The following is a 13,686-nucleotide window of genomic DNA, read 5'->3' as shown; positions in this document are numbered from 1 at the left end:
TGGAACCGAGATCTTCTTCAGTAGGCCTACCACCACTTCTGTACTTTTCACCGAACACTCCAACCTCACTTTACGTAATGGAATACTTCTTGTCTCACCATGAATTTCACATATTAAAACTTTTTGTGGCAATTCCCCTTCTGAATTATATATCTCCCATCTCTCATCAAAGACTGATCTGCTCCCATATCTCTTAAAATTGTAATTTCGTTATTTTTTCCTGCCATATGCAAGTAACTGACCTACGGAAGTAAATGGTTTAAGAAGATCTGAAACCTTCTCCTCAACCAACCCCCGACCAGATTGTACATTCGGGTGCAGCATTTTAGTCTCCAGGGAGCTTTCCTCTACCACTTCATCAAAATTCACTGGCTTATCCTGTTTTCCTACATCGTCTTCTCAGTGCTTTTTCGAAACCACCCACACTGTGACTTCATTACAGTGAAAATACCTGAGCTTTCTAACTTCTCTTTCCCCTCCATGAGTTTCCTTTTAACCCTGTGGTAAACTATTCTTCAATGAGATCTACTTTTCCCTCACCACCTCACAAATTGAAATTGATGCTGGAAGCCAAACTTTTGATTTATGAACCAGCTCATAATCATCAGCCATTTCAGCTGCTAATCTTGCAGTTTTAACTCTCTGCTCTTCCACATGAGTTTTCACTGCTTCAGCAAGTGAATTTTTGAACTTCTCCAAAGTAATCTTCTCTCTAAGAGCATCGTTGGCTTGCTCTATTTTTAATGCCCTGGTCCACCTATCAAAATTACTTTGATCCTTTCAACTTAATGTATGTTCGACCAGTGTCCCTCCTGAGAGTCCTGAAACATTGTCTGTCAGCTTGTGGCACAAGCTAACATGCGCGCAGTTTGGTATTTTTCCCATAGCAAGGTGACCAAAACTGAACATGGTAATCCAAATGCAGGCTCACCAACGTCCTGTACAACTGCAACATAACTTCCCAAATTCTAAACTCAATGCCCTGACCGATGAAGGCCAGTGTGCCAAAAGCCTTCTTCACTGCCCTGTCTACCCGGGACTCCACTTTCAGAGAACCATGTACCTGAACTCCAAGCTCCCTCTGTTCCACTACACTTCTTAAGGCCCTATCATTCACCATAAAACTTCTACCTTGATTTGACTTTCCAAATTGCAAGATCTCACACATATCTATATTTTCCATTTCCCAGCCCACTTCCCCAGCTGATCAAGGTCCTGCTGCAATTTCTGAGAACCTTCCTCACTGTCCACGATACCACCTATTTTAGTGTCATCTGCATACTTACTAACCATGCCTTGTACATTCTCATCCAGATCATTGATGTAGATAACAAACAGCAATGGGCCCAGCACTGCTTGTTGAGGCACTCCACTAGTCACAGGCCTCCTGTCCGACAATCATCCTTCCACTGCTTCTTACCATCAAGCCAAGTACATATCCAATTTGCCAGCTCCTCTTCGATTCCATGTGATCTAACTTTCCAGAGTAGCCTACCATGCGGAACCTTATCAAAGGCTTTACTGAAATCCACATAGACTACTTCTACCATCCTGTCCTCATCAACCTTCCCAGTCACTTAATCAAAAAAAAACCTAACAAATTTGGAACAGCATTCACTCCCCTCCAGTCTTCCAGGACCTCACTGGTGGCTAACGATGATGCAAAAATATCAGCCACACAATTTCTTCTCAAGCCTTTTGCAGTGTTCTTGGCTATAACCGGTCAGGACCAGGAGATTTATCCAACTTCATACACTCTCATGCATCTAACACCTCCTCTACTTTGATATCGACCATCCACAAGATATGACCATTAACTTCCCCAAGTAGCCGCCTTTGAGTGCAACAATCCTAAGCCGAACTTGGAATTATAGATTTTGATCCTGACCAGAGCCCCAGTTTGTTGTGGACCAGACCAAACCCCATTAAAATATTTTAACAAGGTAGCCTAGACCCTAACTTTTTTCTTACTTTAAATGTAGACGTGAAGACCATGTTCCAGATGCAATGCAACTTGTCAAACTACTTGATGTTAGGCAAAACAAAAAACACACTATAGTTAAAATAAAACAATAGAAAGAGAAAATTAGAATAACTTAACTGTTGGAAACTTAACAGAATAATAAATACAGTACCTATCAATAATTAACTGTTCCACACAGTAGCATTCCATAAGCACATCCCTTGGCAAAAAAACACAAATTATTTATAGATTCTTACATGTAGTTTGCCAATCCAGGAGGAAGAAACAGCAAGAGAAAATTCAGCAAGTGTAGCAGCCAAGAAAATTCAATGAAGCTTTCAACTCTTTTGAGACTGAAAACTGCAAATTCAAAACCCAGAAATCTGGATCTGTGAAAGTTGGCCACATCCATTGTAAGGCTTACAATGGCAGGGGACCTCAGACCCATGGCATGTGCCTCTTGCCTGATGTGGGAGCTCAGGGACGTGGCTGATGTTCCTGAATCTTACACTTGCAAGAAATGTGTCCAGCTGCAGCTCCTGTTTGACCGCATGACGGCTCTGGGGCTGCGGATGGTCTCACTGTGGAGCATCAGCGATGCTGAGGAGGTCGTGGATAGCACATTTAGTGAATTGGTGACGCTGCAGATCAGAATTACTGAGGAGACAGTGAATGGGTGATCAAAAGACAGAGAAAGAGTAGGAAGGCAGTGCAGGTGTCCCCTGCTGTCATCTCCCTCCAAAATAGATATACTTTTTTGGATACTGTTGGGGAAATGGCTCACCGGGGAGGGCAGCAGTTGCCAGGATTATGGCACCGTGGCAGGCACTGCTGTTCAGAAGGGTGGGAAAAAGACTCATAGGGCCATCGTCACAGGGGATTCTATTGTAATGGGAGGAGATAGGCGGTTCTGTGGCTGAAAATGAGTCTTCGAGATAGTATGTTGCCTCCCAGGTGCTCGGGTCAGGGATGTCACTGATCGGCTAAAGAGCATTTTGAAAGGGAAGGGTGAACAGCCAGTTGTCATGGTGCATATGGGCACCAATGATTTAAGTAAAAAATGAAATGTGGTCCTGAAAGCAGAATTCAGGGAGCTAGGAGAGAAGTTAAAGAGGAGGACCTCAACAGCAGTGATCTCAGGATTGCTACCAGTGCCACGTGCTAGCCAGCGTAGAAATGAAATCGAATGGATGAACACGTGGCTTGAGAGATGGTGTAGGAGGGAGGGGTGCAGACATTGTGGGACATTGGGACTGGTTCTTGGGAAGGTAGGACTATTATAAATTGGACAGTCTACACCTGAACCAGACTGGAACTAATGTCCTTGGGGGAGTTTTTGCATCTGCTGGTAGGGAGCGTTTAAACTAATGTGGCAGTGGGCTGGGGACCTGAAGAGAAGACTACTGGATAGTGAGGTGGAAACTGGAGACTATAAGTATTACCAAGGGGAAGAGTAGGCAGAGAGCAGATGAACGCAAAAGAACTGGTGGTCTTAAGTGCATATACTTTAATGCAAGGAGTATTGTGGGTAAGGCAGATGAACTTTGGTCTTGAATTAGTGCCTGGGAGTATGACGTTATTGCGATCACAGAGACTGAGTTTAAGGAAAAGCGTGATTTGCAACTGAATATTCCAGGATATGGACGCTTCAGACAGTACAGGGATGGAATAAAGGGGAGGAGGAGTTGCATTGCTGATCAGGAATGATATCTCGGCTGTGCTAAAGGAGGACATGATGGAGGGCTTGAGCAGTGAAGCATTATGGGTGGAGCTGACAAATAAGAAGGGTTACATTGACAGGGTTGTATTACAGGCCTCCCAACAGTGAGTGTGAGGAAGAAGAACAAATAGGCAAATAGATTATGGAAAGATGTAGAGGCAACAGGATGGTCATGATGTGAGATTTTAATTTTCCCAACTTTGACTGGGTTACATTTAGTGTCAGAGGTCTGGATGGAGCAGAATTTGTAAGGAGCATCTGCTGTTTTCTACAGCAGTATGTCAATAGTGACAAGGAAAGGGGCCATATTGGACCTGGTGTTGGGGAATGAGCCAGGCCAGGTGGTAGAAGTTGTGGATGGGGATTTCTTTGGGAATTGTACAACAATCAGAATACTCATAGATAAAGATGAGACTGGTCCTAAGGGAAGAGTACTAAACTGGGCCAAGGCCAATTATATCAAAATTAGGCAGGAGCTGGGAAATGGGGATTGGACACAGCTATTTGAAGGAAAGACCACATTTGATATGTGGGAGGTTTTCAAAGATCGGTTATAAATAGTGCAGGATAGGCATGTCCTGTTGAAAGCAAACAATAGGAAAGGCAGGATTCATGAACCGTGAATGACAGGAGAAATCATGCAACTCACCAAGAAGAAAATGGAAACATCCATAAGGTCCAGGCAGCTAAGAACTGAATGGGCCTTTGAGGAATATTGGGAGAGTAGGACCATTGTTAAACGAGGAAGCAAGTGGGCTAAAAGGGGTCATGAAATAGCTCTGGCGAGCAGAATTAGAGTGAATCCCAAAGCCTTTTATTCTTATATAAGAAGCAAGAGGGTAAGCAGAGAAAGGGTTGGTCCACTAAAGGACAAGAAGGAAGATTGTGTGTCAAACCTGACAAAATGTGTGAGATTCTGAATGATTACTTTGCATCAGCATTCACTGAGGAACAGGAGGTGATGAATACTGAGATTAGAGATAGAAGTTTGTTTACTCTGGATCACGTTGACATAAGTAGGGAAGATGTGTTGGGTAGGCTAGAGGATATTAAGGTGGTTAAATCCCCAGGACTAGATGGAATCTATCCCAGGTTGCTGAGGGAGGTAAGAGAGGAAATAGCTGGGGCCCTGACAGATATCTCTATGGCATCCTTAAATACAGGTGAGGTGCCAGAGGACTGGAGGGTTGCTCATGTTGTCCCCACTGTACAAGAAGGGTAGTAGGGATATTCCAGGTAACTACAGGCCAGTGAGCCTGACGTCAGTGGTGGGAAAGTTGCTGGAAAAGGTACTAAGGGATAAAATCTATTTATATTTGGAAAAGAATGGGCTTATCAGTGATAGGCAACATGGTTTTGTGTGGCGTAGATCATGTCTTAGACTTCTTTGAGGAAGTGACCAAGTTGATAGATGAAGGCAGGCCTGTAGATGTCATATACATGGACTTTAGTAAGGCATTTGATAAGGTTCCTCATGGTAAACTAAAGGAGAAAGTGAAGTCACATGGTCTGCAGGGTGTTCTAGCTAGGTGGATAAAGAACTAGTTGAGCAACAGGAGACAGAGAGTAGTAGCTGAAGGGAATTTCTTGAAATGGAGAAAGGTGACCAGTGGTGCTCCACAGGGGTCACTGTTGTTTGTAACATACATAAATGATCTGGAAGGGAGCATTGTTGGTCTGATCAGTAAGTTTACAGATGACACAAAGATTGGTGGAGTAGCAGAAAACATAGGGGACTGTCAAAGAATACAGGAGACTATAGATAGACTGGAGAGTTGGGCAGAGAAGTGGCAGATGGAGTTCAATCCAGGTAAATGTGAGGTGATGCATTTTGGGAATTCTAATTCCAGAGCCAACTATACCGTAAACGGAGGAGCCTTGGGAGAAGTTGATGAGCAGAGAGACCTGGGAGTTCAGGTCCATTGTACCCTAAAGGTGGTTTCACAGGTGAATAGAGTGGTCAAGAAGGCATATGGTATACTTGCCTTCATTAGACAGGGTATTGAGTATAAGAGCTGGCAGGTCATGTTAAAATTGGACAAGACTTTGGTTCAGCCACATTTAGAATACTGTGTACAGGTCTGGTCGCCAATTACCAAAACGTTGTGGAGAGGGAGCAAAGAAGGTTTATGAGGATGTTGCTTGGTATGGAAGGTGCTAGCTATGAAAACACGTTGAGTAGGTTAGGATTATTTTCATAAGGAAAAAGGAGATTGAGGTCTACAAAATCATGAAGGGTATAGACAGGGTAGTTAGAGGTAAGCTTTTTCCCAGGGTGAGGGATTCAATAACGAGAGGTCACGCAGTTAAGGTGAGAGGTAAACAGTTTAAGGGGGATATGCCTGGCAAGTACTTTACACAGAGGGTGATAGGTGCCTGGAATGCATTGCCAGCAAAGATAGTAAAGGCAGACACAGCAGATTCATTTAAGATGCGTCTGGACAGATGCATGAGTAGGTGGGGAGCAGAGAGATACAGTTGCTTAGGAATTGGGCTATAGGTTTAGACCGTGGATTGGGATCAGCTTAGGCTTGGAGGGCTGAAGGGCCTGTTCCTGGGCTGTAAATTTTCTTTGGGAGGCAGGTAAGCGAAGGAACCATTAAACCAGTGCAATTTGCAAAATAGGCAGCACTGGTTGTACCAATTGTGAATCCTAGTGACTCAGTTCACCTTTCTAAGGATTTTAAGCAAACAGTAAACCACTTCTTGCAGCTGAATAAGTACACGATTCCTCAGATATAGGACTTGTATACAAAATTTAGGGGGAATGAGCTGCCTTCACGAAGCTGGACATGAGCCATGCGTACCTGCAATTGCAACAAGATGAGGGGTCTCAGAACGATGTCACAATTAATGCCAAAAAGGTACACACTCTCATAATCTCTCAAATGCACAAACACACTCACACTCTCTCAAATGTGCACACAATCACTGTCTCAATGTGCGTGCGCACACACACACACACACACAAGCTCTCTCAAATGTGCACTCTCTCTCTCTCACACAGTTTGTGTGTGTACTAGAGACTGAGGACAATTATTTCATTCAAGATGCTTTTCTGTCAAAATAAACCCATCCTCAGCTTAAAACATTGATTCAAAAGGGAACCTCACACCTAAAAATCGACAGTGTTGTGCTGGAAAAGATGAGCAGGTCAGGCAACATCCAGGAGCAGGAGAATCGACATTTCAGGCATGCGTCCGAAATGTCAATGTTCCTGCTCCTCAGATGATGCTGTGCTTTTCCAGCACCACACTCTCGACTCTGATCTCCAGCATCTGCTGTCCTTTTTCAGAGTTGATTCACACCTAAAGGTGTCTAACCTGAGATGTCACCTCTTGTACAATGATAAAACTTTAATTATCTAGGAACAAAGACTTGAAAGAACTCGGGATTTCGCATTTTAATCAGCAGTCCAACTCCTAACTAATTAAAGGATTCAACAAGGACAGCTAGTTTTAAAGTTATTAACATTTTGCTTATCAACCACTATGTCTTATACCTCTCTATTATACCACACCTGAGGTAGGAACAGAGCTCCAAAAGCTTGCAATTTTAAATAAACCTGCTGGACTATAACCTGGTATTGTTTGATTTTTGACCTTGTCCACACCAGTCCAACTCCTGCATCTCCACATCCTTCTTGCTGTAATAGATTCCCTGAACAAAATTATCACATCTCCTCTTTTGTCATGTCCGCTTTCTGACATGAAGGCTTTGCTGGCAGCTCAATATTCTACGATACAATGTTTATGTGACATCAATGCAGGCCCATCAGCCTTGAACAAGAAGAAAACCTTATTTCACTATGCATAGAATTCCAATGGTGCGCAACATATCCAGCATTATGGGCTGTCCCTTATTCCTGATGTGCTTTCTGCCAACTACCAATTTTTTTTTCCTTGCTGGCCACAGAAACCTCTGACTGTGCCTCGGACTAGAGAGTTACCAAACACAATTGATCTCTTGGAATCCGACGTACCCCTCATTGCATTAGAGTCAGTTTCGATACCAGAAACTTGGCTATTGGTGCTACATTCCCCTGTGAATCGATCGCCCCCAACATTTTCCAAGACAGCATTCTTGTTTGAAATGGGGATAGCCACAGAAGACTCCTGCACTAGCTGTCTACCTCGCTTACCTTTCCTGGAGTTAACCCATCCATGTGATTGCATCTATGACTTTTCCCCCTTCCTATAACTGCCATCCATCACATATGAGAGGATTCTGGGTAATTCAAGATGGAAGATAGGAAAATTTTCTGGCTGTAACAGCTGCTCCTTTTCTTGAGGGACCCAGGGAGATAGTGAGGAAAGAGATCAATCTGAGACTGTCGAGAACAGAAGCGAGCCAAACAGTCAGGGACAAGGTGGGATTAATAAATTAAACTGCATTTATTTCAATGCAAGGGGCCTAACAGGGAAAAAGTGAGGACTTCAGATGCTGGAGTACCAGAGTTGAAAAATGTGGTGCTGGAAAAACACAGCAAGCCAGGCAGCATCTGAGGAGTAGGAGAATTGACGTTTCGGGCACAAGCCCTTCTTTAGGAATGAGGTTGGTGTGCCAAGCTGGCTGAGATAAAAGTTAGGGGGGAGGGAATTTGGGGGAGGGGTGCTGGGAATACGATAGGTGGAAGGAGGCGAGCGTGGGGGTGATAGGTCTGAGAGGGGGTAGGGGCGGAGAGGTCGGGAAGAAGATTGCAGGTCAAGAGGGCGGTGCTGAATCCGAGGTTGGGACTGAGATAAGGTGAGGGGAAGGGAAATGAGGAAGCTGGAGAAATCTACATTCATCCCTTATGGTTGGAGGGTTCCTAGGCGGAAGATGAGGCGCTCTTCCTCCAGGCGTCATGTAGCCAGGGTCTGGCGATGGAAGAGGCAAAGGACCTGCATGTCATTGGCGGAGTGGAAGGGGGAGCTAAAGTGTTCAGCCACGGGGCGGTTGGGTTGGTTGGTGCGGGTGTCCTAGAGGTGTTCTCTGAAACGTTCCGCAAGTAGGCGGCCTGTCTCCCCAATGTAGAGGAGACCACATCGGGTGCAGCGGATACAGTAAATGACGTGTGTGGAGGTGCAGGTGAATTTGCGATGGATATAGAAGGATCCATTGGGGCCTTGGAGAGAGGTGTGGGCGCAAGTTTTGCACTTCTTGCGGTTGCAGGGGAAGGTGCTGGAAGTGGAGGTTGGGTTTGTGGGGGTGTGAACCTGACGAGGGAGTCGCGGAGGAAGTGGTCTCTCCTGAATGCTGATAGGGGTGGAGAGGGAAATATATCCCTGGTGGTGGGGTCTGTCTGGAGGTGGCAGAAATGACGGAGGATGATATGATGTATCCGGAGATTGGTGGGGTGGAAGGTGAGGACCTGTGGGGTTCTGTCCTGGTGGCGATTGGAGGGGCGGGGTTCAAGGGCGGAGGTGCGGGGAGTTGAGGAGATGCGGTGGAGAGCGTCGTCGACCACGTCGGAGGAGAAATTGTGGTCTTTGAAGAAGAAGGCCATTTGAGTTGTTTGGTAGTGGAATTGGTCATCCTGGGAGCAGATGTGGCAGAGGCAGAGGAATTGGGAATATGGGATGGCGTTTTTACAGGGGGCAGGGTGGGAGGAGGTGTAATCCAGGTAGCTGTTTGTAGTCCCTAACAGGGAAGGCAGATGATCTCACGGCATGGTTAGGAACATGAGACTGGGATATCATAGCAATTACAGAAACATGGCTCAGGGATGGGCAGGACTGGCTGCTTAATGTTCCAGAATACAAATGCTACAGAAAGGATAGAAAGGGACGGAGTGGCATTGTTGATGAGGGATAGTATTACAGCTGTACTAAGGGAGAATATTCCCGGAAACACATCAAGACGTTATTTGGGTGGAACTGAGAAATAACAAAGGGACGATCACATTATTGGTGAGAAACAAATTTGTACGGGGATCTCATCTATCTGTAAGAATAATAGAATGGTTACAGTAAGGGATTTTAACTTTGCATGCATAGACTGGGACTGCCATAGTGTTAAGGGTTTAGATGGAGAGGAATTTAAGTATGCACAAGAATATTTTCTGATTCAATACGTGGATGTACGTACTAGAGAAGCTACCCTTGGGAAATAAGGTAGGGCAGGTGACTTTGGTGTCAGTGGAGGAGCACTTTGGGGCCAGCGACCAAAGATTAGTGTGGAAACAGGCCCTTCGGCCCAACAGGTCCACACCGACCCACCGAAGCGCACCCACCCAGACCCATTCCCCTACATTTATCCCTACACCTAACACTATGGGGCAACTTAGCATGGCCAATTCACCTAACCTGCACATTTTTGGATTGTGGGAGGAAACCGGAGTACCCGAGGAAACCCACACAACACGGGGAGAATGTGCAAACTCCACACAGTCACTTGCCTGAGGTGGGAATTGAACCCGGGTCTCTGGCGCTGTAAGGCAACAGTGCTAACCACCGTGCCACCCACAATTCTATTAGATTTGAAACAGTGATGAAAAAGGATAGACCAGATCTAAAAGTTGAAGTTCTAAATTGGAGCAAGGCCTATTTTGTCGGTATTAGGCAAGAACTTTCAAAAACTGTTTGGGGGCAGATCTTTGCAGGTAAAGGGACGGTTGGAAAATGGAAAGCCTTCAGAAATGAGATAACGAGAATCCAGAGGAAGCATATTCCTGTCAGGGTGAAAAGAAAGGCTAGCAGGTATAGGGAATGCTGGATGACTAAAGAAATTGAGGGTTTGGTTAAGAAAACGAAGGAAGCATATGTAAGGTACAGACAGAATAGATTGAGTGAATCCTTAGAAGAGTATAAAGGCAGTAGCAGTAGACTTAAGAGGGAAATCAGGAGGGCAAAACGGGGACATGAGGTAGCTTTGGCAAATAAGAGTTAACGAGAATCCAAAGGGTTTTTATAAATATATTAAGGACAAAAGGGTAACTAGGGAGAGAATAGGGCCTCTCAAAGATCAGCAAGGCGGCCTTAGTGTGGAGCCACAGGAGATGGGGCAGATACTAAACGAGTATTTTGCATCAGTATTTACTGTGGAAAAATACATGGAAGATATAGAATGTAGGGAAATGGATGGTGACATCTTGCAAAATGTCCATATTACAGAGGAGGAAGTGCTTGATGTCTTAAAACGGTTCAAGGTGGATAAATCCCCAGGACCTGATCAGGTGTACCCTAGAACTCTGTGGGAAGCTAGAGAAGTGATTGCTGGGCAGCTTGCTGAGATATTTGTAACAGTGATTGTCACAAGTGAGGTGCTGGAAGACTGGAGGTTGGCTAACGTGGTGCCAACTGTTTAAGGTGGTAAGGACAAGCCAGGGAACTATAGACCAGTGAGCCTGACGTTGGTGGTGGGCAAGGGAGAAAATCTTGAAGGACAGGATGTACATGTATTTGGAAAAGTAAGGACTGATGAGGGATAGTCAACATGACGTTGTGCATGGGAAATCATGTCTCCCAAACTTGATTGAGTTTTTTGAAGCAGTAATAAAGAGGATTGATGAGAGCATAGCAGTAGATGTGATCCATATGGACTTCAGTAAGGCGTTTGACAAGGTTTCCCAAGGGAGATTGGTTAGCGAGGTTAGATCTCATGGAATATAGGGAGAACTAGCCATTTGGATACAGAACTGGCTCAACAGAACCTGACAGACGGTGGTGGTGGAGGGTTGTTTTTCAGACCGGAGGCCTGTGACCAGTGGAGTGCCACAAGGATCGGTGCTGGATCCTCCACTTTTCATCATTTACATAAATGATTTGGATGTGAGCATAAGAGGTATAGTTAGTAAGTTTGCAGATGACACCATAATTGAATGTGTAGTGAACAGCAAAGTAGGTTACCTCAGGTTACAAACAGGATTTTGACCAGATGGGCCAATGGGCTGAGAAGTGGCAGATGGAGTTTAATTCAGATAAATTCGAGATGCTGCATTTTGGGAAAGCAAATCTTAGCAGCATTTATACACTTAATGGTAAGGTCCTAGAGAGTGTTGCTGAACAGAGACCTTGGTGTGCAGGTTCATAGCTCCTTGAAAGTGGAGTTGTAGGTAGATAGGATAGTGAAGGCGGTGTTTGGTATGCTTTCCTTTATTGGTCAGAGTATTGAATACAGGAGTTGGGAGGTCACGTTGCGGCTGTACAGGACATTGGTTAGGCCACTGTTGGAATATTGCATGCAGTTCTGATCTCCTTCCTATCGGAAAGATGTTGTGAAACTTGAAAGGGTTCACAAAAGATTTACAAGGATGTTGCCACGGTTCGAGGATTTGACTTATAGGGAGAGGCTGAACAAGCTGGGCTGTTTTCCCTGGACTGTCGGAGGCTGAGGGGTGACCTTTTCGAGGTTTACAAAATTATGAGGGGCATAGATAGGATGAACATTTGTTAGTTTAATTTTTCATATGAAGCTGCTCAATGGATAGTATTATACCTCCCATATGCTCTGACGGCAGTTGACGTTGGCACGTACAGAACAAAGTGAGTGAAACAACACACGCTGGAATCACGTTATTGTGAACAGAGGTAAGCGTTCTCAAAGATACCATTCCCTAACTCTTCAGCCATGTTATAGCTAAATTGTGCTACCAGAACCCACTTTAAATGAGAACTACCCATACTGAGAAATTCATTGGTGGTTAACCAATCCTGATGAACCAGGAAATCCCTTTCCACTGAGCAGTTGGACAGTCTTACTCAGTGTAAATACTTTGATGTACAGTGACATGGGTAGGATAAATAGACAAGTCTTTTCCCTGGGGTGGGGTAGTCCAGAATGAGAAGGCATAGGTTTAGGGTTAGCGGCGAAAGATATAAAAGAGACCTAAGGGGCAACTTTTTCACGCAGAGGGTGTTACATGTATGGAAGGAGCTGCCAGAGGAAGTGGTGGAGGCTGGTACAACTGCAACATTTAAGAGGCATTTGGATCGGTATATGAATAGGAAGGGTCTGGAGGGATATGGGCCGAGTGCTGCCAGGTGGTACTAGAATGGATTGGAATATCTGGTCAGCATGGAGGGTTGGATCGAAGGGTCTGTTTCTGTGTTGTACATCTTTATGACTCTATAACTGCTCACGTGAAGCATGAAGATTGTCTGTCTCATTTTGAGTGACAAACTTCACAGATGCCTTTCAGTTCTCGGAAATAAAGACTGAGGAGATATGAAGATGGCGAGCTCGTCAAAATAAATGAGTCTGCTTTATCTAAAGATTTAATGCACACTAGTTTTAACAAAAACTATTTCCATCATTTTTCTCCCAAATAGGTAACCAGACATATGGTGTATATAAACATCATGGTTGCATAGTGGTTAATATTACTGCCACAGTGCCAGAGACCTGGGTTCAATTCCAGCCTTGGGTGACTGCGTGATGATTGCACATTCTCCCAGTGTCTGTGTGGGTTTCCTCCCACAGTCTGAAGACGTGTAGGCTCGGTGGATTGGTCATGCTAAATTGCCCACAGTGTCCAGGGATGTGCAGGGTTACAGGGATACAGTAGGGGCATGGGTCTAGGTAGGATGCTCTTCAAATGGTAGGTGTGGCCTTGAGGGTCCAAATGGCCTGTTTCCAAACTGTAGGTATTTTATGATGATCTATGATCACTATAAACAAGCTCAATAAACATGGTTTGGATATTGGTAACAGTAGTTTCAAAAACCAATCCCTATAGTTACAGGTAGTTCTCCTATAATCAAAGTTTGGGAGAAGATTTGTAGCTCGGATGCTCGTTGTTGTGGTTCTGTTTGCCGAGCTGGGAATTTGTCTTGCAAACGTTTCGTCCCCTGTCTAGGTGACATCCTCAGTGCTTGGGAGCCTCCTGTGAAGCGCTTCTGTGCTGTTTCCTCCGGCATTTATAGTGGCCTGTCTCTGCCGCTTCCGGTTGTCAGTTCGAGCTGTCAACAGAACACCCATGGGCTCACTGATCTCTGGACTCACTAGCAGAAGCAGTAATGCAAATGTTAGAACAAACAGTCTTACCACAAATTCAACCCAAACTCTGGGTCAGATACATGGA

This window comes from Chiloscyllium punctatum, chromosome 42 (genome assembly GCF_047496795.1).
Source record: "Chiloscyllium punctatum isolate Juve2018m chromosome 42, sChiPun1.3, whole genome shotgun sequence".
In the NCBI taxonomy this organism is placed as follows: Eukaryota; Metazoa; Chordata; class Chondrichthyes; order Orectolobiformes; family Hemiscylliidae; genus Chiloscyllium; species Chiloscyllium punctatum.
Note: the sequence above shows the minus strand (reverse complement) of the source record.